Source organism: Ursus americanus, chromosome 16 (genome assembly GCF_024610735.1).
Source record: "Ursus americanus isolate L20-20 chromosome 16, mUrsAme1.1.p, whole genome shotgun sequence".
In the NCBI taxonomy this organism is placed as follows: Eukaryota; Metazoa; Chordata; class Mammalia; order Carnivora; family Ursidae; genus Ursus; species Ursus americanus.
Window position 1 is genome coordinate 10,304,731 of NC_142142.1, and position 21,773 is coordinate 10,326,503.

Consider the following 21,773-nt stretch of genomic DNA (forward strand, 5'->3'; position numbering starts at 1 on the left):
GTGGGTCACAGAGTGAGGCTTGACTCTGGAGGCGGCGGGAGCCACTCAAGATCTCAGAGTGGTGGAGTGATGAGATGATGTGGCTTGGGAGGCACATGGGTTGGGTGATTCAGGCCCCTTGGGGACCACGAGAGCCTGAGGAAAGGGAGAGACTGGAGGCTGCAGATTCTCGTATGTTCTTTTTGATGATGACGAATTAGAACTTACTGTCAACTCTGCTGACAGATTATTTAATTCAACTGCTGAGTGTCTGCGGCAGTTACGAGATGATTACTGCTTACCAGGGGCCTACAGGGTGCAGGGAGCTTTGCCCTCGTGATGTGATTGAGTCCTTAGCACCAGCCTTTGAGATGGGCACTATTACTGTGCAGCTTATGGAGGAGGAAACTAAGCCCAGAGAGGTGAAGTTACTGCCCGAGGCCTCAGAGAAACGGCGAGCCAGGCACTGTGTTAGCACGTGGGGATAGAGGACAAGGAGCTCACTGTCTAGTTAGGGGCCGAGGAGGAAAAGAAACAGACTGGATTCGTGTGGGATGAGCGGTGCTGGGGCAGAGAGGAGCATAGGGGGCTCAACAGGGCCAGAGTGGGGCCCCAACCACTCTTAGGGGTGATGCACGGGGTCTCATGGAGACGGATGACAGAGAAAACACGGCACAGGTTGGAAACAGGCCTACTGTCCTGTCACTTCTGTTTTCTCTTTTTGAAGCAAAACCAGACTAGGGAAAAGCTGGGGAGAAAGGACTGAAAGCAGGACGAACACACATAGCATCACCGCCTGAGATGCAAAAACCATCTCCAGGCTGGTAGTCATGGGCCCAGAGGCTCCTGCGTGTGATTTCCCAGCAACGGGGTTAGCCCCATCCCTCTGCCTCAGGAAACTCTGGGGTCGTTAGGGGAGTCCCAGGGACCCTGAGAGAGAGGGATGGCAATCCAGCAGCAGATGACTCCACACAGGCCCACCGCGAAATTAGGTTGCTGAGAGAAACAATGTAAAGAGATAAATGAACTTGGGGGGGCTTACGGGAGGGGGGACAGGGCACCAAGGGTACCAGTTGTAGGAGAGCCAGCATCAAAGGGGGAAAGGGGGCTAGGGACTGAGACACCCCCAAACAGCCACCACTCTGCCTGGGCAGCTGGGTCGGTATGCGTGTCTGGCCGAGCAGGAAGGGGGCAGGGCGTTGCTAACAAAAGCGCACGTAATTCTGCTCTAAGACTCATCACGATAATGGCAATGGCCGTGAAAACCGCTGACGTGAGGGAGAACCTTGCCAGTGCCAGGGACGGAGGGAAGTGCGGTTAGGCACTATCTCATTTAATCCCCAAAGAGGCCTCTCGAGGCAGGCCGTTATTACCGTTCTCACTTTACCGCTGAGGAAATCGGAGCTGAGGGTAGTTAAATGCCGTGACCTTGGACACCAGTAAGTGGAGACGCCGAGGTCAGACAAGAATAATACAGTTAGCAGCCGCGTCCCAGGACTGAGTGGGGAACTCAGCTGAGGCAAGGAGACGAGACCGCATTCCAAAGTAAGGCGGGCTGTCAAAGGGCAGAAGTGCCAGAGCAAAGGCCGAGAAAGGTGCAGGGACAGGACACTGGTGAGAACTCCGTGCCATGAAGGGCCTGCTTTCCCTCCATGAAGGGAAGTCAAGAGAGAGGCTCAAGGACACCTGGATCTTGGGGGATGTGGCGGTGACCCTCCAGAGAAATCTAAGGTCAGAGATGGCTGGCTGGTCTGTCCAGGACCAGAGAGAGGGAGAAAGGGCTGCACTGGGGGTACTTGAGCTGCCTGCTGGTGAGGACAAGGAACGCACGACATAGTTTCCTGGAGCCAGATGGGGTCAAGAGGGCTATCTCGAGGGGCAAACATGTCTCAGCAGAAAGAAGCTGGAGGGACTATGGGATGCCCAGGGTGGAGGAAGGAGTATGGGACCCACCAGAGGGATTCACTTTTATCCCTTTTATCCCTCTCCTGGAGGGAGAGGTCCATGGTGATGAGTGGGGGCCTCTAGAGAACCCGCCAAAGCACCCCCAAGAGACGGTCCCTCCAGAAAGCCTGCTAGTCCAGAGAGCACCAGTCTCCGTGACCACACCAGTCTCAGAAGAAACTTTCTGTTCGCTTTGCTTCCTGCTCTTCATCCCTGAACCCCAACATTGGGCAGGTTGAATAGGGGGCAAGGGATAGGACAAGTGAAGTAGAAGCCCCGCCGTGGGGTTCTCCTCCAGAGCAGACCAGAGCTGCAGGAGGAGGGAAGGTAGTAACTTCAAACAGACTGACATCTTGACTATAACATGGGATGGACATTTTAATGACAGAGGACTTATATTTACTGAAATCTGCTGTACAAGTTACAGAACTTGTCCAAATTTTCAAGCAAGGGTAGAAGAACTTGTCCCATAGAATAAATGGAAAGGGGCAGTGGGAAGCAGAAATAAAGTAACCTTATAATCATGTCCTAAGAATTGCTTTCATTCAATGTAAAACATTTCAATGAATGAAAACTTACCGTATATCAAAAGCTTTAATAATTGATTTATATACTTGATCTAATTTAACCTTAAGCCAACCAACCCTTCAAGAGAGAAGCTGTTATTCCTATTTTAGAGATGAGAACATGGGGGCTCAGAGAGGTAAAGGGACCTGTCTAAAGTCCTAGAGCCCGCAAGTGGCCGGGCAGGGCCCAAACTCACAAGGACACCAAGCCTGGATCTTTCCACTGTATCTTTGCTTGGGACTCCAGCAGGGCAGCCCGTGCTGAAGAAAGTGGTTCCCAGGATAGGATTTTTTTTTTTTTTTGCATCCTCAAATCACAACTACATTTCTTCTGAATCCATTCTGTTCTCAGGCTGCAGTAAAGACTCCACTACAAAGGATAAAAGGCTGTGCTCTCAACAGTGACACAAAATGTATTTTTTTTTTTGAGACCGAAGAGATTGGAAAGCAGTTTATTCGATAGCTGCCATTACGTGCCTGTTTGTCAAAGGACTGAAATAAACTGCAGTGGTCGTGACTAAATACAACAACGACAAGGGCCAGATCTAGATGTGATTCAAGTTTGTAAGACACGGCTGGAGATACACTGGTGGCGGCATTGGTGGGGCTGCATGGAGACAGGACAGTGGGACAATAATGGGAGGGAAGGTCAGCTGAGTGGGCAGAAGGATGGGGAGAGGAAAAAATCAGTGAGAGTATATCTTCTTGACACCAGAGCACAAGTCTTAATTCTTGCTCCTAAGATATATATTTGATTGTTTTACTGTCTGTTAATACATTTTTTTTATTAAGCAGGCTCCATGCCCAGCAGGGCTTGAACTCACGACCCTGAGATCAAGACCTGAGCTGAGATCAAGAGTTGGACACAACCAACTGAGCCACCCAGGCGCCTCTGTTAATGCATTTTAAGTATCCACAGCAACGAGATATCTAGAGCAAGGAAAAGACCAAGACCTACCCTCGGGAAGAATGCTTGACAAAAGCACACTGTTGGGTTTCAAACCTGTGGGTGTGTACATGTGCTGTGTAATTATAACCACTTCCACCATCACCGTTATCACCGTCTTCCTCGTGCTCTGTCTCGTCTCCCTGAAATCCACCTGCCAGAGTCAGAGAACCAGCTGGTGACTCAGGCTTACACATGTCCTACCTTCACTGGTGAGTCTCATGTCTTTGGTTTTGGGATCAGAGAGCTACTGGCCTGCCATAATGAGTCATGAAGCGCTCTCTCCTCTTGAGAAAGTTTGTGAAGGCTTGGTATGAATTCTTCTTTGACCGTTTGGTAGAATTCACCAGCATATTTGTGTTTGTAATGCGTTGTACCTAGTGCCCCGGATGTTGAGTGGAAGCGAATCTGTTTCTATAATTTTGTATCTTATCTAATTTATTATGAACATTTTATTTAAATATTTCAAAGAAGCTACTTAATATGTCATAGAATATTATAAAAGTCCAGACTGGAGGCCAAGTTTCAGACTATATATACCAGGACTTGAATTTTAGAGTTGTGACCTACTAGTCAGTCCTAAAAATAAGCTCCCTCAAATTCCTCTGGGTACCAAGTAAAATTCACTCAACTGACGCTGAACTCCAGCTTCCTACTCGTATCCTTCCTAAATTCATTGTTCAGTAGAAGAGCCTATATTTTAAATACAAAACGCTTAACTTAGAAAGGCTTCCAAAAAAGGCAGTGAGTGATTTTAAGTGATTCATTAATGACAAGAATCTATTACTTTTTAAGAATAACTGTTCTTGAACTTGGAGGGCCAAACACCAGCAGAGCATTTCTTAGTAATGAAAATTCCACTGTTCCCGCCCCTGAGGCGAGGCCCTGGGATCTGTATTTGAACAGGCTCCTAGGGTGATTCCAGTATAGCTGGTCGGGGGCCAACGCCGGTGACCCTGTGGGTGAAAGGTGATGAATTGAGGAGCTAGTGTCCGCCAAGGGCCTGGCATAGCACCTGGCTCGGGGGGCACGTCCTCGGTGCCAGGGGACTAGCCTAATCTGAAGTACCTTGAGGAGGGCTCCCCCTGGAACAAATGTCATTGTGCACAGGACTGCAGGCCATCCCTGGCTATTTTTGGTCACTGTTCCACAACGTCCACTAACAGCCATAACAAAGCATGGCCTATCAGCTGGAGCTTGGGTTCGGAGTCCCAAAGACGCCATTTACCACCTGTGGGACTCTAAGGAAGTCCCCTGCCCTTTCTAAGCCTCCGTTTCCTCACCTGGAAACCAGGGATGATGTCACCTACCTTGCTAGGGCACTGTGAGGGTTTAACGAAATGCGGTAGAAGAGTTTTTCTTAAAAAACATTTTTTTTCACTTGAGTATAGTTGACTCAGCAGGCTACCTTCGCTTCCGGGCACCACACAGTGACTCAGCTTCTTTATCCGTGATGCCCTGCGTGTCACAGGTGCAGCTAGTGGGTGCCAGCATGCGGTACCGTTGGTTGCACCCCCTGTCCTGCGCCCTTCCTTCCTGGGACTTCCTCATCTCCTAGCTGGAAGCCTGCACCTCCCACCCCCTTCATCCCTGTTGCCCATCCCGTGCCCTAGAAGTACTTTTCTTACTTGACTTGTGCCCTTTGCGCAGCCCTTGCCCACGTCCTGCCTTCGCATGGGCTCATGTAACACAGGGCCAGCAGGACCCAGCACAGATGCGCTTGCCCGGCTATGGTGAGGGATGGCTGCCGGGCGCCCCGAGCTCACAAAACGCAACCATGGAAAGGCGGGAAAGGGCACCTTCAAAGGCCGGTGACTAGAAGATTACGCAGACTGGAAGATCAGATCCAGATCCGGGCTCTGTCGTTGCTTGCTTCGAAGTGCAAACCTCAACGTGAGACCAGTGAAATTCCGTTGAAAGGGAATGTGCTTATATCCTCAGGGGCTCTGATGTATTTAGGGGGGACGCAGGAAGGAATATCAAGGTCAGATCTAAAAGGAGATCAATGAAAAGTGATCATTTCTGCTGTCGCAGGAGACAGGCACGAGGTGTCCGGTTGCGTTACCCAGCCGGCATAGTATAATTCCATCCCGTGGATACCATCGGCAAAGGCATTTCTGGTGTATTCTGCTGAGATGGACAGCAAAGCGCGTGGGTGAGCAAATCTCTCGCCATGGCGGAATTACCTCTGTGGGCACCATACAGACATTTCTTACTGCAAGTCCATTGGTTTAATCAACAGATAATCTAATATCATGAGACAGGCTCCTTTGACTCTTTTTATACCTATTTCCTACGAGCGCTCTGGGATCCAAACGACTAGTTCTGTCACCGTGGGAGCAAGTGACTTTACCTCACTGAGCTTTCTTATTTAATTCTCGCTTCAACCCTATTAACGCCATTCTATTCCCAGAAAAAAACAGGTATAGGAGGTGCCCTACCCAAGGCCACCTAGCTAGTGAGTGGTGGACCTGAACCCAGGCGGGCTTCCTCTGTGTTCTCATCCATTGCAACTCCGGGGACTTGCCCAAAGACACCAAGTTAGGTGGGCAAGATCTCTCTTTCAGATGTTCTTCTGGGTCTTTTCTTGTCCAAACATCTGTGATTATAATCCGCCAGAGGGAAGATTCGATGTGTAATACTCTGTAATTTTTGCACAAAAGGGTATAAAGAAATGCCTCTCAAAAACACTCACGAATGAAACAGGCCCATGAATTTTATATGTTCCCCCAATTTTTGGATGTAAGTCAACACATCTATCCCTCTTCTCCCTTCCTTTTTCATGGAGCAAACATCCTCCAGTGACCATTCTTTCTGCTTATGACTTTCTGTTCTACTGTTTTCTGTCTACTACTCAGAGCAGATATAGGGACCTCAGGGGTGTACATAAAAACATTTCAGATAAAGAGCAGGACTTCTCTGGGTTAGGAGAGAGTGAGAAGAGAGTGGGAAGAAGAACCTAGAACCAACCAAGAGAACTAAGACTGGGGCAATGTCGTGGAAACTAGAGTCTCCTGTCCATCGCTTCAGCCAGCCAGCCAGCCAGCCAGCCGACAATCCCTAGGGCCTAGGATTTTAGGGCTGGTAGACATTGCAGAAATAATTTAATCCAGGATGTTAATTTTATAGATTGGGAAAGTAAAGCGGAGAGCGCGCAAGTAACTCCGTGGTAGCACTTAGCAAACCAGTGGCAGAGCTGGAACCAGTACTTCTCAGGCCTCTCACTTCCTGGTCCAGTTTTCGTTTTGTTTTGTTTCGGGGTTTTCTTTTTGCAGCGGGATAGTGGGATTATTTCTAAGCTGCTAATAGATTTTGCTATTAAAAACAACAGTCGATGATATCTACACAAAACCTGATAGCTTGGAACGTCCCTTTATGTGAGCATTTCATCTGAGTTACCACCTAGATGGCATTCGAAATTATTCCATTGCGTTCTGCAAATTTCTTGATGCTTGCTCATAAATCCCCATCACATGGGACGTGTGAAGGTAAACGATCCTTCCAGCAACTCAATCTGCCTATTTGCTCTTTATGTAAATCCTCGTATAACTTGCAATTAAACTCCCCTGCTATGGCACATACTCTGAGCATATCTACGATTTTCCATCGGTGAGTATTTGTTGAGGGCTCACTGGACGATGCTCAGTAACTCCCTGCTTTGTTTATTCAACATAAATTCACCGCGATGCCGTCGCTAGGGGAGTGGGGTACAAGGGAGGGCAGAATGGACGAAATCCCTGCTGTCTTGGACAGCAGGGACTTACAGTCCAGGGAGCGGGGACGGACAATAAACCAATAGGTTTCTATAACATGCTGGGTGGTGGGAAGTTCTTCCTAGATTAATAGAGGGTCACTTGCGCTGATATGGATGTATATGTGTGCTGTGTTACCTAGGGTCAAGGGCAGCCTCTCTGATGAAGCGACACTGGAGCAGAGACTGGAAAGAGGTGAGCCTGGTGGATGGCTGGGGAAGGAGTCCTCCAGGCCGAAAGCTAAGACCCTGAGGCAAGAAGTGTGTGTGAGGACAAAGGCCAGCCTCACTGGGTTGGAGCTGACCAGGGGCAGGAGCGGTGGGGGGTGGGAGATAAGATCAGAGGAGCGAGGGTGGGTGGGGTAGGGCACTGCGCAGCCAGCCGAGTGAGAGATTGCATTTCGTTTTACGTGAGCTGTGGAGCCCCTGCAGGATTTGGGCACTCACCTCATGCTGAGGGGCATGACTTGCCTTTTGTTTTAGGAGGTGAGGAGCAAGGATGCAGGGAGGCCCCCTAGGAGGCTGCTTGAATGATCCAGATGAAGGATGACCATGGAACGGGCTACAGTAGCCGTGTCCCTGTCACCAGGCCAGGCGGAAGAGACTCGGAGTAAAGATACTTGCCGAACGCTCCAGTCACGCCACACAGGAAGTACGTAAAAAGGCTCAGGGCGAATAAACGAGAAGATTTATTCTACCGATGTGAGAGAGGGCAGGAATGCAGGGGAAGACACGAGTTGAATATTGCTGAACAAGAGTTCACCGAAGATGGCACTCACAGCTTTTCATGGCCCAAAGGGGGAAAGCAAACTCCACAAAGATCCCAAAGAGTGGCTGTGGTCAGAGTCCTGGAGGGTAGGGAACATTCGGGGTGGACGGCAGCCAGTGAAGCCAGACGGTGGGCGGCCAGGCCTGCGACACTGAGGAGCCCTGACTCACGTTTCTCCAGTCCCCATGCCGAGAGCCAGGCCAGGCGGGCCCAAGCAGGACAAAGGCTTGGCCCCCAAGAGCTTCTGAGCTGGTTTCCGTAGAAGGGAATGTGCGGGGCGGGTGCCAGGAACCAATGCCCGGGACATGAGTCCCTTTGTCAGGGCGCATGTCTTTTCCTTTTCTATGGCTCTCCCCCACGTTTCTCCCTCTCCCCCATGGGCAGGGTGGTGGCGGGGCCTGTAAGGCTGGTAGTCAGGGTTGTTGCTGCCGCCCTTCTTACTAGAAGGCACTAGAGTGCCTTCACTCACTGAGGTTTGGGCTCTCAGACCACAGGGAAACTTGGGCTCTTTAGAGGAGCATGGATTGATTAAGAGAAATGCTAACACTTCCCAAAATATTGTGCAGGGAAAGTTCTCCCTTTTAATGAGGGTTTCAGGGCTATTAAAACTGTATTTGTCGTTTGTAATCTTGTAGCTCTAAAGAGACGCCCTTTCATTAGTCTTTCAGCGAGCCTTCTCACACCAAATCACTAATGAGGCAATTACCCACATAATAATTACTGCGTAATTACTGGGGGCGGGGAGTGGGAAGGAAAATGTGGAGCAAAATCAGCAGCCGCGATTTGGGTTGTTATGTCAGAGATCTGAAAAGAATTATCTCTGGGAAAGTCAGCAACGGGAAAGTTTTTTGGTTCATAAAATGAGATGTGTCATCAGGGTTTTATAAAAGTAAATAGCGAGAAGCATGCCTTTGAACCCCGCCCTGGGGTTCCAGCACCTTCTCGGAGGCAGTCTTGGCCGGGAAAGCATGGAGACTCTGAGATCACAGCCGCTGAAGGCCCATCCACACCTTCCTTCCCACGAAGCCGGGGGCAGGTGCCTGATGACGCCTGAGCCTCACTTCGTGAAAGCAGGACGGGAACGATGTACCTCGTGGGTCTTCTGTGACGACCGAACACATCCACCCCAAGGTCACACGAGCGTGCTCACGAGGCCGTGCCCTCCTCTTTGACCACTTTCAGTCACCCTCGGTTCCTACGGCATCTGTCTGCCAGAAACCCAATTAGGCAAGGCTGGAGGGCTTAGCAATTATTCAATAATTCTTACCCGTCTATTTTCCCTTGAAAGTGCCAAAATCACTTCTGGTTAGGCGGTCGGTTCGTATTTTTAGAAACGTGAGGTAAAAATAGAAACGCATGCGGATAAACATGGAATTCGAAATGGCACAGCTGCACTGGAGGCCGGGCCGGGAGGGGAGGCTGCTGGCAGAGGGACGCCTGGCTCCTCGGCTGCGCTCATCCTGAGGCCCGGGAACGTTGGCAGCGTTAGCCTCCCCGCGCAGCTGGCCTCTAGAGCCACCGGAGGCCGGGCGTCGGGCTCTCTCCTGCTGCGTGTGTGTAACACCTGGCTGGGCAGACACGCGGCGAGGCAACGCAAACACAATTCTGGCCCAGGGGGCTGACCTGTCTGAGGGACGGCGGGTGCAAGTTACCGCTGTAATAAGTACATAGAACCCTCTTTACAGATGCATAGGACTTTCTCCTCTAGATTCTAGAATGTGCCTCGCATTGTGTGTCCGGGCTGGTCTCCAACTTCAGGGTTCCTAAGGCTCTCCTCAGCTGGGAGTGGGGCGCTCGTGAAAATGCAGCCTCCTGGGCCTCACCCTCGCAGTGTGATTCTGGGTCCCAGAACAAACACCATGGTTCCCATACTGGTCCGCGCACTGCGCACGGCCAAACACTGAGGTATTTACTTGATCTGCATAACAACTTTGCGATAGAAACAGAACAGACATTATTCAGAGGGTTTAAACAATTGGCCCAGGGTGGGCAACTTGCCAAGGAGGGGTAGGAGCTTGGACACCCCCCCCCGCCCTGCTGAAAAGCCATTTCTTCCATTAAGCCTTTGTCAGAATAAGTATTCTCGAAATAATCTCTTCCCCTTAACACTGGAAGTGTGCTTTTTTGTTACTTACAGCCTTCCACTTAATGCAATGCTACAATTAAGCACCTGCCTTGCCTCTGTGTTAAGCCTGTCTTTTTCTTCCGGTGTTTTGGCATCTGGGGACGCAGCTCCCCACCCCCACCCGGGCTAGCCATTCCTAGGGGTAGTAAACGTGCCTTTCATATGCAAACCCCACCGAGCCGCTGCCCAGACCGCAAACACCGCCTTTATTGGGCTCTCACACTGGGGCCCTCTCCTCCCGCCCCAACCCTCCCAGGGCTAGGCACCAGACAGCTATGGAAGGCCTCTGTGCCCCAGAGGCCACCGAACTATTCAAACGAGCCAGTCCTACACCTGCTTCCCCTGCCTGACGCACTTCTTCCTCGGAAAACCACAAGGAAGGCTCTTGCCCACGTGTCCCCTTCCTCCTTCCATGTCCAGACCAACCCTGGTGCTTCCCCATGTGGCCTGGCACGGCGCGGTGTAGGCTGCCCCTCCTCCAGAGAATGAACGATCGGCGGTCATCTCTTGGTCTGGTGCCTTACCAGGCCCGAATAAAAGTAAAGCCTGCATTTTTAAAGCGGTCTCCCGTCCTCAACTAGAAGTGACCTGAGGACAAATGCTTTCGCTCTGAACAACTATTAAATTAACTCACTATAGGTTTCGCTGTGGGTGTTCAAAAAATATTTGTTGAGTTGATTTTAAAAGTCAAGTTTAGATCTATCGGTGATTTTGTTCCCTTCGGGGGTTAGAATTTGTAGTCCATTTTTAAGCTGTTCCCAAACGTCTGTTGTTTCTCCCAAGCCAAGTGTAAAAGGGAATGGGGGGCCATGCGGAGTGTTGGGTTACCACGGGCTCCCTTCAATCCTGCAAGGAAAGCGTTTACTGACACTGAGAGGAACAAGAGGCAGTTGCAGCCTTCTCGTTTGCCATGAAAACGGACGGTACTGACGCACAGATAAACACCGTGGTCTGCTCACAGGCCCCCAGAAGTGGGCTTCAGAGCAGGAAATGGAAGAATCGAAATCTTTCTGGACTCCTGGCCCCGTGCTCTCTCCTGTCTCACAAGCTACCTGCAGCTCCATCTTTCTGTTTTGCTTGCCCACATGTTTCACATCCCGTCGCACAGAACACCGACTCGTAGATAAATACTTAAAAGGACATAAATATTTAAAAGGGTGGAAACACATCGAATAAAGTAAGCTCAGCTACTCACAGTGTCTTGAACGGGCCCACTTTGGAGAATTCCTGAGACACACTGATCGAAGTGGCCCCGAGGTCTCACCGGCGGGGTTGCACATTTAAGCAGGTGAGATTCACTTTGCCCTCAAAGGCGACTGGTCACCGTGAGGTGCGGCACCTGCCCCTGGGGCACAGGTGCTCAAGTGCTCTTGGGGTGAGGAGCGTGACAGGCCCAAGGAAATGAAGGAGATATAATCCAGATACACATCTCCTACCCCATCGTATCACATTCTAGGGGCAATACAGCATTTTAAAGCTTAATGCTCTTTTCAGAAGTATCTAAGCAAAACAATTCCTTATTCTTTTCTCCCTGCTGGGAGTATTTTTTTTTCTTTATACACAGGCTTTATCAATGTGGCTTAAATACATAAGAAATACCCAATTCAAAACTAAAACGGCCCTGCTGGCTATCATGGCGCCACGGCATCCACTCGGAAATATCCATTTTGGATCCATTTGTCACTTTGGCCTCAGCCATCAGTTTTTAACCAGGCAGATCTGGGATGTGAATGCAGCTGGCACCTCACTCCAAATCCCGTGCTTTTTTTCCCTCAAAGCTAAATTTCGAAGCTAAATTACTCAAAAGAACTTCTTGGAAAGCAAAATACAGAACTGGAAATGCACGATTTCAACCTTATAAAAATACGAAGAGAGAAAAAGATGAACTAACACCCAAATTACAGCATCTGCATATGAGTGGTGGGATGTGAGGTGACTGCCATTGTCATTTTTATTTGTTTACAAATTGTACTTAAAAAAAACCAATGACTAAATTTCCTAGTAAAGGAGGGAGGGAAGGAAGAAGGGGGGAGGGAAAGAGGAGGGAGGAAGGGGAGAGAGAAATACTCGTCTTCAGACAGCCTTGAGTGACCGTCCTGGGCACAGCTGTGCATGTCAGAGCTGTTTGCAGTTTCCCTCTGGGCCCCTGGCTGTGCTCAGACCCCAGCCTTGCTCTCACAGCTGACCACCTCCCCCTCCCCTGAACACACACAAGTCTGTCACTTTCGGTTCCACTTGATTTCCACTCTCCCCTCTGGCTGGTGGCCATGGAATCCTCTTGGCAACCTCCGTACGGGTTCCCATGGATACCCCTGATTCCCAGACAGGCGGCTGCTTAGAGCAGATGGCCGTTGGCACTGGGCGGGGAACAGGCTGAGAGGACATCTGAGTTATCCAGTACCCTGCATCCTTCTGCTCACCCCCATCCCAACACACTGTGTGCGCGTACACACACACACACACACACACACACACCCACACACACACCCCTTTCCCTAGATCCTGCTTGCTTCTGGCCTTGACAAGGAACTCATGACATTTCAAATATAACAAATACTACAACACCCATTGCTAACATTTATTGAGCACCTACTACAGAGTGCTTTGCACAGAAAGGGAAGGAAATAATTTACCAGGACAGTTTAAAGAGTTCAGTTTTTCTGACCCAATTCACACATGATTATTTGGGCCAAGTCTTTTTGGGATGAGTGTGGACCGTTGATGTACATACGGACGATCTCTGAAACATACGGAGATTTCCGCTTCTGGGCCAAACCTTAGAAATTCACATTCAGAAGGTCTGGGCAGGACCTAGGAGTCTGGGGTGGGGCTGAGGAGTCGGCACCTTAAATACGCACTCCATGTGATTCCAGGGCAGGTGGTCTGGGCCTCTTGAGAGAAAGCCTGCCCTAGCTCAGGGGTTCAGACTGTAGGGCGCCTGGCCAGTTTTTTTTTTTTTTTAAAGATTTTATTTATTTATTTGACAGAGAGAGAGACAGCCAGCGAGAGCGGGAACACAAGCAGGGGGAGTGGGAGAGGAAGAAGCAGGCTCCTAGTGGAGGAGCCTGATGTGGGGCTTGAACCCAGAAAGCTGGGATCACGCCCTGAGCCGAAGGCAGATGCTTAACCACTGCGCTACCCAGGCGCCCCTGGCCAGTTTTGTTAAAATGCAGTGCGACTCAGTATGTCCGAGGTAGCATCTGAGGTTCTGCATACCTGATTCACTCCCAAGGGCGGGTGATGGGGCAGGTGCATGGCCCACACTTTGAGTAACAAGAACCTAGATGGTCAGCCTCTCAGACACTAGTTCAGACGACACTTACCTGCTGAAAGCCCATTAGGTAAGTCAAAGGACGTCGCAATTATTCAGTGGTTTGGTTCAGAGAATGAAGCACGCTGACCCCACTTCCTGCCCGTGCACTCCCTAAACAGGACTCCATCCAACACGCCCACTGGCACAGGAGTCCTTGACACCGTGTCAGCAGCGCCCAGATTTCCAGTCACAGCCCCGCCATTCCCTGGCGGGAAGTCTATGCCTGGGCCTCCCATACCATCCCTGCTTCCTGTGTTTGGTTTTGTTTCTCACACCTCAGGCCTTTGCACATGCTGTCCTGGGTGTCCGGAATACTTCCCTGACCACTGGACCTCCACGACCGGGCACCTTGCTGACCACCACAGCATCACAGCCTGCCCCGCTTCCCGCCTTGGCCCTCTCCAAACCTCTCACCTCCCAGATGCCAGAAGGTCTCCTGAGAATGCAATCCAATCGCTCATTCTCTTGTTTAACATCTTTCAGTGGTTCCCTGGAGCTTTCGGGAGAAGGGGTCCACAAGACCCTTCATGAATGAACTCTGCCCTACTTCTCTGGCCTTCCCCTACTTTCTACCCATGTTCCTCAGAAGCCCTGGGATCTCCCTTCCCTCATTCTGTTCCATCTGCCTGAGATGCCTCCCTCCAGTGTACGCAGCAGACTTCTACTCAGCCCTCAGAACCCTGCTCAAACATCAGTCCTTCAGAAGATTTCTCCGTCCTTCAGATTTCCGTCTCTATTTTAGATGTCAGTCGTGTGCTGGAGCCAGCTCATACTGTCTTCAGAGAGCAGGGATTTAATTTTTTTTTTAATAAAGATTTATTTATTTATTTATTTATTTGACAGAGATAGAGACAGCCAGCGAGAGAGGGAACACAAGCAGGGGGAGTGGGACAGGAAGAAGCAGGCTCATAGAGGAAGAGCCTGATGTGGGGCTCGATCCCATAACGCTGGGATCACGCCCTGAGCCGAAGGCAGACGCTTAACCGCTGTGCCACCCAGGCGCCCCAGGCATTTGATTTTCTGAGCCAGTTGTTAAGCACAGCCACCATAAAAAATGTAATTATATAAATATAAATTAAAATATATCAAAAATAAAGGTAACAAATGCTCAAAACATCACTTTCTAATTATTTTACCACATGTCACCATCACCTATGCTCTTGAGGTGACTTGGGTCTATCGCACCAACCGGATGGGAACGCCACATACTGGCGGCTTCGCACAGTTCCTCCCAGCTCCGTGGGAGGGGCGGCGCGTGGCAGCTTGGAATCGGCCACGGCGGGAGTACCGCCACCAGGGAAATCAGCAAATGCTGCAAACCAGCCCTCGGCTTATTGTTTTCTTGGCTGTTCAGACTTAAGAAAGGAACGGGGCACAATGTTCATGGTGCACATTACACTTAAAAGCGTGTCGTATCTGTAGCTGTGACCTTGTGGGCAGCGCAACAAAACTGCGCAACTATTTTTCCAGTTCTCAAAACGATTATCGGATTGAGCGAAGGCGCTCACAGCATTCGCTAATGAGTGAAGTTGTGACACGTCTTCAGGCACCGTCACTGCTTCCCTTTCACCTTCTCCTCGATACAAACAAAAATATCAGTCAACATTTATGTCAGAACCACACTCACGTGCCAGTAACTTGAGTGCCTTCTTTGTTGAATCTAAGAATGGATGGGTGGATGATGGCAAAAGCAGCTCCTCCCCAGGAGGATTCTAGATAGGACGGGTTTATATTTTCAACACCCTGGAAAACCAGAATTCCTAACTGTAAGAATGACTATTTGACTATACACTTATTTTCTGTCTTTGAGGACCCTCCCAAGACCCCTACGCTGTCCCGAGCTTTCCTCCCAGCTTGTTCTGGAAGTGCATGGAAGTGCAGAGCATGAGTACCCAGGCCCTTGTCCCCCAGTCTCCCACTGGTGGTCTTGGCAAGTACTCCTCCCAGGCTCTGGTTTCCAACAGTGTCCAAACTATTATTATAAAAAGGGGCAGTGTGATCTAGGGAGAGGGAGAAACAGGCTTTAGGTGTTCTATTCAGGGGTGTAAATGATGCCTTCAGGTATTTGCTGTGTAACACTGGAAAAGGCATCCAACCTCTCTGAGCCTCAGATAACAGTACCTACAGGACAGAGTTGGGAAGACAGGATAAAATGTACCCAAAGCTGTTCCTATTATTTCTACTGCCACAACGGCTACGGCTGCCAGTAATACTTGGGATACTTTCATTATGTGCTGGGTACTCATCCGAGCAGTTTACATTATAGTAGGTTCCCCACAGGCAACAACAGGGCCAGAAGATAGTGGAGTGATATTTTTAAAGTGCTAAGAGAAAACTAATGTCTACCTAGAATTCTTCCCTCAGCTAGCTGTCACGAAAGTATGAGGGCGAGATAAAGATATTTCAGACGAAGGGCAGACTTCCAGAAAGCAAGAGAGGGATTCAAAAAGCAGTGGCGAGCAAAATATTACTGAATACTGAAGCGACTCTAAATAAACATTGGACATAAAACTTTTATCACTAATTATTTCTAAATTAGAGGACTTACAAAGCAAAGCTGAGCTAAACTATAAGACGAGAACATGGAAGCTGGAGGGGCGATCAGAGGTAAAGTTGGACCCACTTGAAACCGTAAGTCAGGGGCGCCTGGGTGGCACAGCGGTTAAGCGTCTGCCTTCGGCTCAGGGCGTGATCCCAGCGTTATGGGATCGAGCCCCACATCAGGTTCCTCCGCTATGAGCCTGCTTCTTCCTCTCCCACTCCCCCGGCTTGTGTTCCCTCTCTCGCTGGCTGTCTCTATCTCTGTTGAATAAATAAAAAATAAAATCTTTAAAAAAAAAAAAAAAGAAACCATAAGTCAGATCTACAGATTAAAAAATAAGGATAGCCACCAGAAAACCAACCACCCAACAAAAAACTGGAAATAGAATGCATAACTTCTACACAGAAGGGAAAGAGAAATACTTAATCAACTCAATAAATGGCTGAAATGGATCAAAGAAGGAACAAAGGAAAATCAAGGTGAATAGAAAATCCAAGAAATTTCTGAAAAAAGAATATTAGAATTAACAACGGGATTGATCACGTGTACAGACACCAGGTAAAATATACAGCAGTCAATGTCCCTATACATCACCCACAACCAATTAGGAAAGGGAACAAAAAAAAATCTCACTCACAATAGCCACAGAATCTAGAAAACCTCTAGGAAAGAGCAAAGAGAAAAGACTTTTCGAAAGACATAAAAGAAGACCTCCCTAAACAGAATGACATATCTTGTTTATACACAGAAAGACTCAAAATTACACAAATGTCAAGTTTCAGATTAACCTGTAATTTTAACCCAAGTCGAATCCAAATCTCAAGAGTAATTTATGTAGTCGTTGAAAACCAAGTCCGGGGGCGCCTGGGTGGCACAGCGGTTGAGCGTCTGCCTTCGGCTCAGGGCGTGATCCCGGCGATCTGGGATCGAGCCCCACATCAGGCTCTTCTGCTATGAGCCTGCTTCTTCCTCTCCCACTCCCCCTGCTTGTGTTCCCTCTCTCGCTGGCTGTCTCTATCTCTGTCGAATAAATAAAGAAAATCTTTAAAAAAAAAAAAAGAAAAGAAAACCAAGTCCGAAATAAATATGGGAGGGTAAATGTCTAAGTAAGACCAAGGCAACTCTGAAAAAACAGCCAAGAGAGAGACTTGCCCCGTTAAAAATCAAAACACATTGGGGCGCCTGGGTGGCACAGCGGTTAAGCGTCTGCCTTCGGCTCAGGGCGTGATCCCGGTGTTACGGGATCGAGCCCTACATCAGGCTCCTCGGCTATGAGCCTGCTTCTTCCTCTCCCACTCCCCCTACTTGTGTTCCCTCTCTCGCTAGCTGTCTCTATCTCTGTCGAATAAATAAATAAAATCTTAAAAAAAAAATCAAAACACATCACAGGGCCATTATAATTAGGTTAAGTGTAGTATTTGTTAGGAATGTACAAATCGGTCAATGCAACAAAGTAGAGAACCCCAAAACGGACCCACACAAGTAAGGGGACTTGCTATCAGAGAGAGGGAACTTTTTAAGTCAGCGGGAATGAATGGCCTGTCAAACAAACGAATTTGGGATCGTTGGCTTTCCACATAGAAGAACATGGAAATATATCCCTACCTCACAATCGTATCCATGAAAACGCGTTCCAGATATACTATAAACCTCAGTGCGAAAAATAAACCTTGAACCTGTCGGAAGAAAATGTAGAAGACTGTGTCTATTGCTTTGGGAGTGAAGTCTTTCTGAAATTAGAAATAAAAGGCACAAACCACACAGGCAAGGACTGAACATAGCGAATACATTAAAATGAAGAATTTCCATGTGACAAAGACCCTGTGTAAATGGAGGGGAAAGCCAAGCTGCAGAAAAGAGGATTAGTCGTCAGTATCAGTGTAGGTCAATAAAAATGAGGTCACACGTCATACGACTCCAGGCACGGGGTGAGAACGTGCAGGCCACAGAAGAGGAATTGCAGGTTTTGAGAAACACACAGAAAGCTTCTGAATTTCACTGAAAAGCAGGGAAATATGAATTAAACAATGACCATTTTCACACCATGAAATGGGGAAAATTTTAAATGCTGACATAAGAAAAAAGGATACTTTTTACACAATTAGCTGAAGTATCAATGAGTCCAGCCAGTAAAAGGAGCAATTTTCCAATACCTAGTAAAATGTGTATAACTTAAGATCCAACAATTTCACTTCTAACTCTTAAATATATTCACAGAGAGACACGGATAAGGATACTCACTGCAGCATCATTTTTGATAGTTAAAAATTAAGAAAACCTAATGTAAATAGAGTAAGATTAATAAGTGATATATTCAATGCTGGCAGGTTATAAAGCCATTGAAAAGAAGGAATTATAAATAAGTGGGTGTTTATGCCGGCTTGTTTGTATTTTTTCAGGATATATGATGTTGGGTGAAAAAAATAAAGCCGCAGAATGATACATAGTGTTAGATGTCATCTGAGTAAACACAGGGACGCCTGGCAGGCTCAGTTGGTGGAACATGTGACTGGGGTCTTGGGTCGTGAGTTCAAGCCCCACATTGGGTGTAGAGATTATTAAAAAAATAAATACATAAAAAACCTTTTTAAAAAGTCATCAAATACTATGTAAAAAAATAAACACACACATATAGTAATGCCTTTTGTAGTTTATGGATAAAGAGATATGCACCCCAAAGTCATGAGCGGTAGCCTCCTGGGGGCAGTGGGCAGAGCAGGATGGGTCTGGATCGGGTGGGCAGAGAGAACTTTACTATGAAAGAAAAAAATGTTTTGACACAAAAAAACACTGTAAGTAAGTATAATAAAATGTTAATTTTTAAAATTCTGGCTAGTAAGAATATGGGTGTTACACTATTCATTGTAGTGTATTTTTTAAAGTCCTAAGGAAAAAAAAAGAAAAGAGAAAATGCTTTGAAGATTTCTCAGACAAGGTAGCGTCTGATGTTTAGGAGGGAATGAGAGCAGTACCAAGTGGCCACGAGCTAACCCTTCAATGTCACCAGAGTTTCCCGTCACAGTCGTGCTCTCTCCTCTGCCCTGCGCTCTCTACAGCAAGCCTCAGGACAGGGCACTTCGGCATCGTGCGCTTGGGTGTTTAAGGGGATCTTGGAATGTGGTTCCTTAGCCGGGAAGGCCTCCAGAGGGGACTGGGCCAACTCATTAGTGACTGGCCAGGAAATGAAGCCAGAAGGAGGGGCTCAAGCCAGTCGCACAGGAGGCCCGGCAGGCATCAAGGCTCACCTTCACCCCCCAGGGCTCAGCTCAAAAACCACCTCCTCAGACGACCGCTGCAGCTCCTGGTCTAGGTGAGGCCTGTCGGCTCCCATTAAATGCTCTCCTAGCACTTTCTACTTTGCCTGCCTAAAATTCAACACAGTTGTATTTAATAATCAGCAGCTGGAATGCATGCTTAACACCGTATCTGTCAGTCTACTGCTCCCTCCGTGGTGAACGGCATCTATCTGGTTCAGAGCTCTAATCCGACTTAGTTCGCAGCCTGTCCCCTGAGTGACCAATCTGTCTAACTGGTGTGCAGTCAGATTCCATGTTTGTTTTTGAGTATTCATATTTCAAATGTCGACTGCAAGGACCTAACGATTTATAAAACATGCATATATCCATGCAACCTATGACAGGTATACTATTGCCCCACTTCCTTGAAGAGGAAATTCAGGCTCAGAGACTTGAGATAACTTCACCAGGGTTACGCAAGTACTAAATGGAAAGGCTGGGATTCGAGCTCCTGTTTGTCTGATGCCAATTCTTTTGGTTGATCCACTGCACCATGGCTATCAGATCAGTAGCTGTGGTTACTAATTTCCCTTATGTTCTTCACTTTTTCTTCAGTACCTTCCCCCTTCTATCACCCCCAGCCCTCAAGACCTTGCTTAGTTAAAAGCATCCACGCGGGGCGCCTGGGTGGCACAGCGGTTAAGCGTCTGCCTTCGGCTCAGGGCGTGATCCCGGCGTTATGGGATCGAGCCCCACATCAGGCTCCTCTGCAATGAGCCTGCTTCTTCCTCTCCCACTCCCCCGGCTTGTGTTCCCTCTCTCGCTGGCTGTCTCTATCTCTGTCGAATAAATAAAATAAAATCTTTAAAAAAATAAAAGCATCCATGCTTCTGCCGAGGCATCATCTCCTCCTGCCTCCTCCTCCCTTTTCCATCATCATCATCATCATCATCATCATCATCTTCATCATCATACTTCTCCCTACTATCAAAGTAGGAACAGACACAGAGTAAATCAGGATGTGCCAAACTGCGGACCTCGCAGTCACCTCCCCAGAGCCTAGCTAAGTGTCTTATTCAGAGGAAGTACTCAACAAATATGAATTGAATTGAATTGATTTATTAACAAAGTCATGCTCTTTATCCAAATTCCTCCATCTAGCTAGAGATTAAGGTAGCATTTATGAAGTATCACCTTCCGAGAAATGGAGACTGGGCTGGGACTCGTATGATGTGCGAAAAGGCTCCCCAGAGAATGGTGTGAAAAGATTAGATTCTCAGCAGCTGGAATCACTGAGACTCTCTCCAGTTCACAGCCCGCCCTTGGAGTCATGCCGGAACAGAGCATATTTGAGTTGTCACCACAATCCTCCCACGGTAGAGGTCTCTTCTGTGCTTTTCCTAGGTGCTTAATCCTAAGCAAGGGAATTTGTCGCCATGCACCTTTTATAGCACTTATTCCTTATCTATTTTTTTTTCCCCAAGAGTCTTGTTCCAGCTCCCAGGAGAACCCCACATGAAATGGTCATAGCAGCCAGAGACTGATATGATTTCACAATGGTGACTCCTGTACCTTGTATCCTTGGTTGCTAAGAGAGACGGGTTGGTTACCCATTATATATGAAGACAAAGAGACTCTCTCACACATATATCAGTGCCCTGTTGCTTCTCAGTTGTAAGGAAACAAGAGAGTGACTATGTCACTTGGGAGGAATAAATGATGTACTTAATAAGGAACAGTCAGATCAAGTCTTCTCAGGCACTCTGGTCAGAAGGTTATTTGACACTTAAATACAGAGTCTGAAACTTGATAGCATGGTGTTCTGTCCTCAATAATACAGATCAGAGGGAGCGTGGGTGGCTCAGTCAGCTAAGCGGCCAACATTGATTTTAACTCAGGTCATGATCTCAGGGTCCTGGGATCGAGACCTGGGTCACATTGGGCTCCACGCTCAGTGGGGAGTCTGCTTGAGGATTCTCTCCCTTTCCATCCACCCCTCTCCCTGCTCGCATGCTCTCTCTCTCTTTCTCAAATAAATAAATAAATCTTAAAAAAAAATGATAACACAGATCAGGGATTGGCAAACTGTAGTCCATGAGCCAAAACTGGCCCTCTACCGGGTTCTATTCAGCCATAAGCTAAGAAAGGTTTTTGTTCTGCTATGAGCCTGCTTCTTCCTCTCCCACTCCCCCTGCTTGTGTTCCCTCTCTCGCTGGCTGTCTCTATCTCTGTCGAATAAATAAATAAAATCTTAAAAAAAAAAAGAAAAAAAAAGAAAGGTTTTTGTAGATAAATATTTGTAATCAATATGATGAATGGGACCACTAATTTTGAACCTCATTTCAGCAAATGTTATTCCCCTAAAAAAAATTCATTCTTTCTCATTAGTAGACCTATATTACAAGATATTGTATTCAATTATTATTATTATATTTTGAATTTCAACACGAAAACTTTTGGGAAATTTGTTCTTTCTTGTTATATAACATATAAGGGCTGGCCGAGCCTAAAATATATATTATCTATCCCTTTACAGAAAGTTTACTGATCACTGCTCTAGACCTTTCCCTACTCATCTCCTGCTATGTCACTCCTCACACTT

General features: G+C 47.9%; 1 protein-coding gene and 1 long non-coding RNA gene across 2 annotated transcripts in view; one reads left to right on the forward strand and one right to left on the reverse strand.

Annotated features, from left to right (window-relative positions):
- MAP6 (microtubule associated protein 6) overlaps window positions 1–21,773 on the reverse strand; it is a 73,921-nt gene that overhangs the window by 38,581 nt on the left and 13,567 nt on the right. The window lies entirely within an intron of this gene.
- LOC123804245 (uncharacterized) lies at window positions 1,464–11,214 on the forward strand. The gene is made up of 4 exons (XR_006783119.2): window positions 1,464–1,710; window positions 3,285–3,647; window positions 7,330–7,382; window positions 7,670–11,214. It is a non-coding gene; the product is annotated as an uncharacterized LOC123804245 (long non-coding RNA).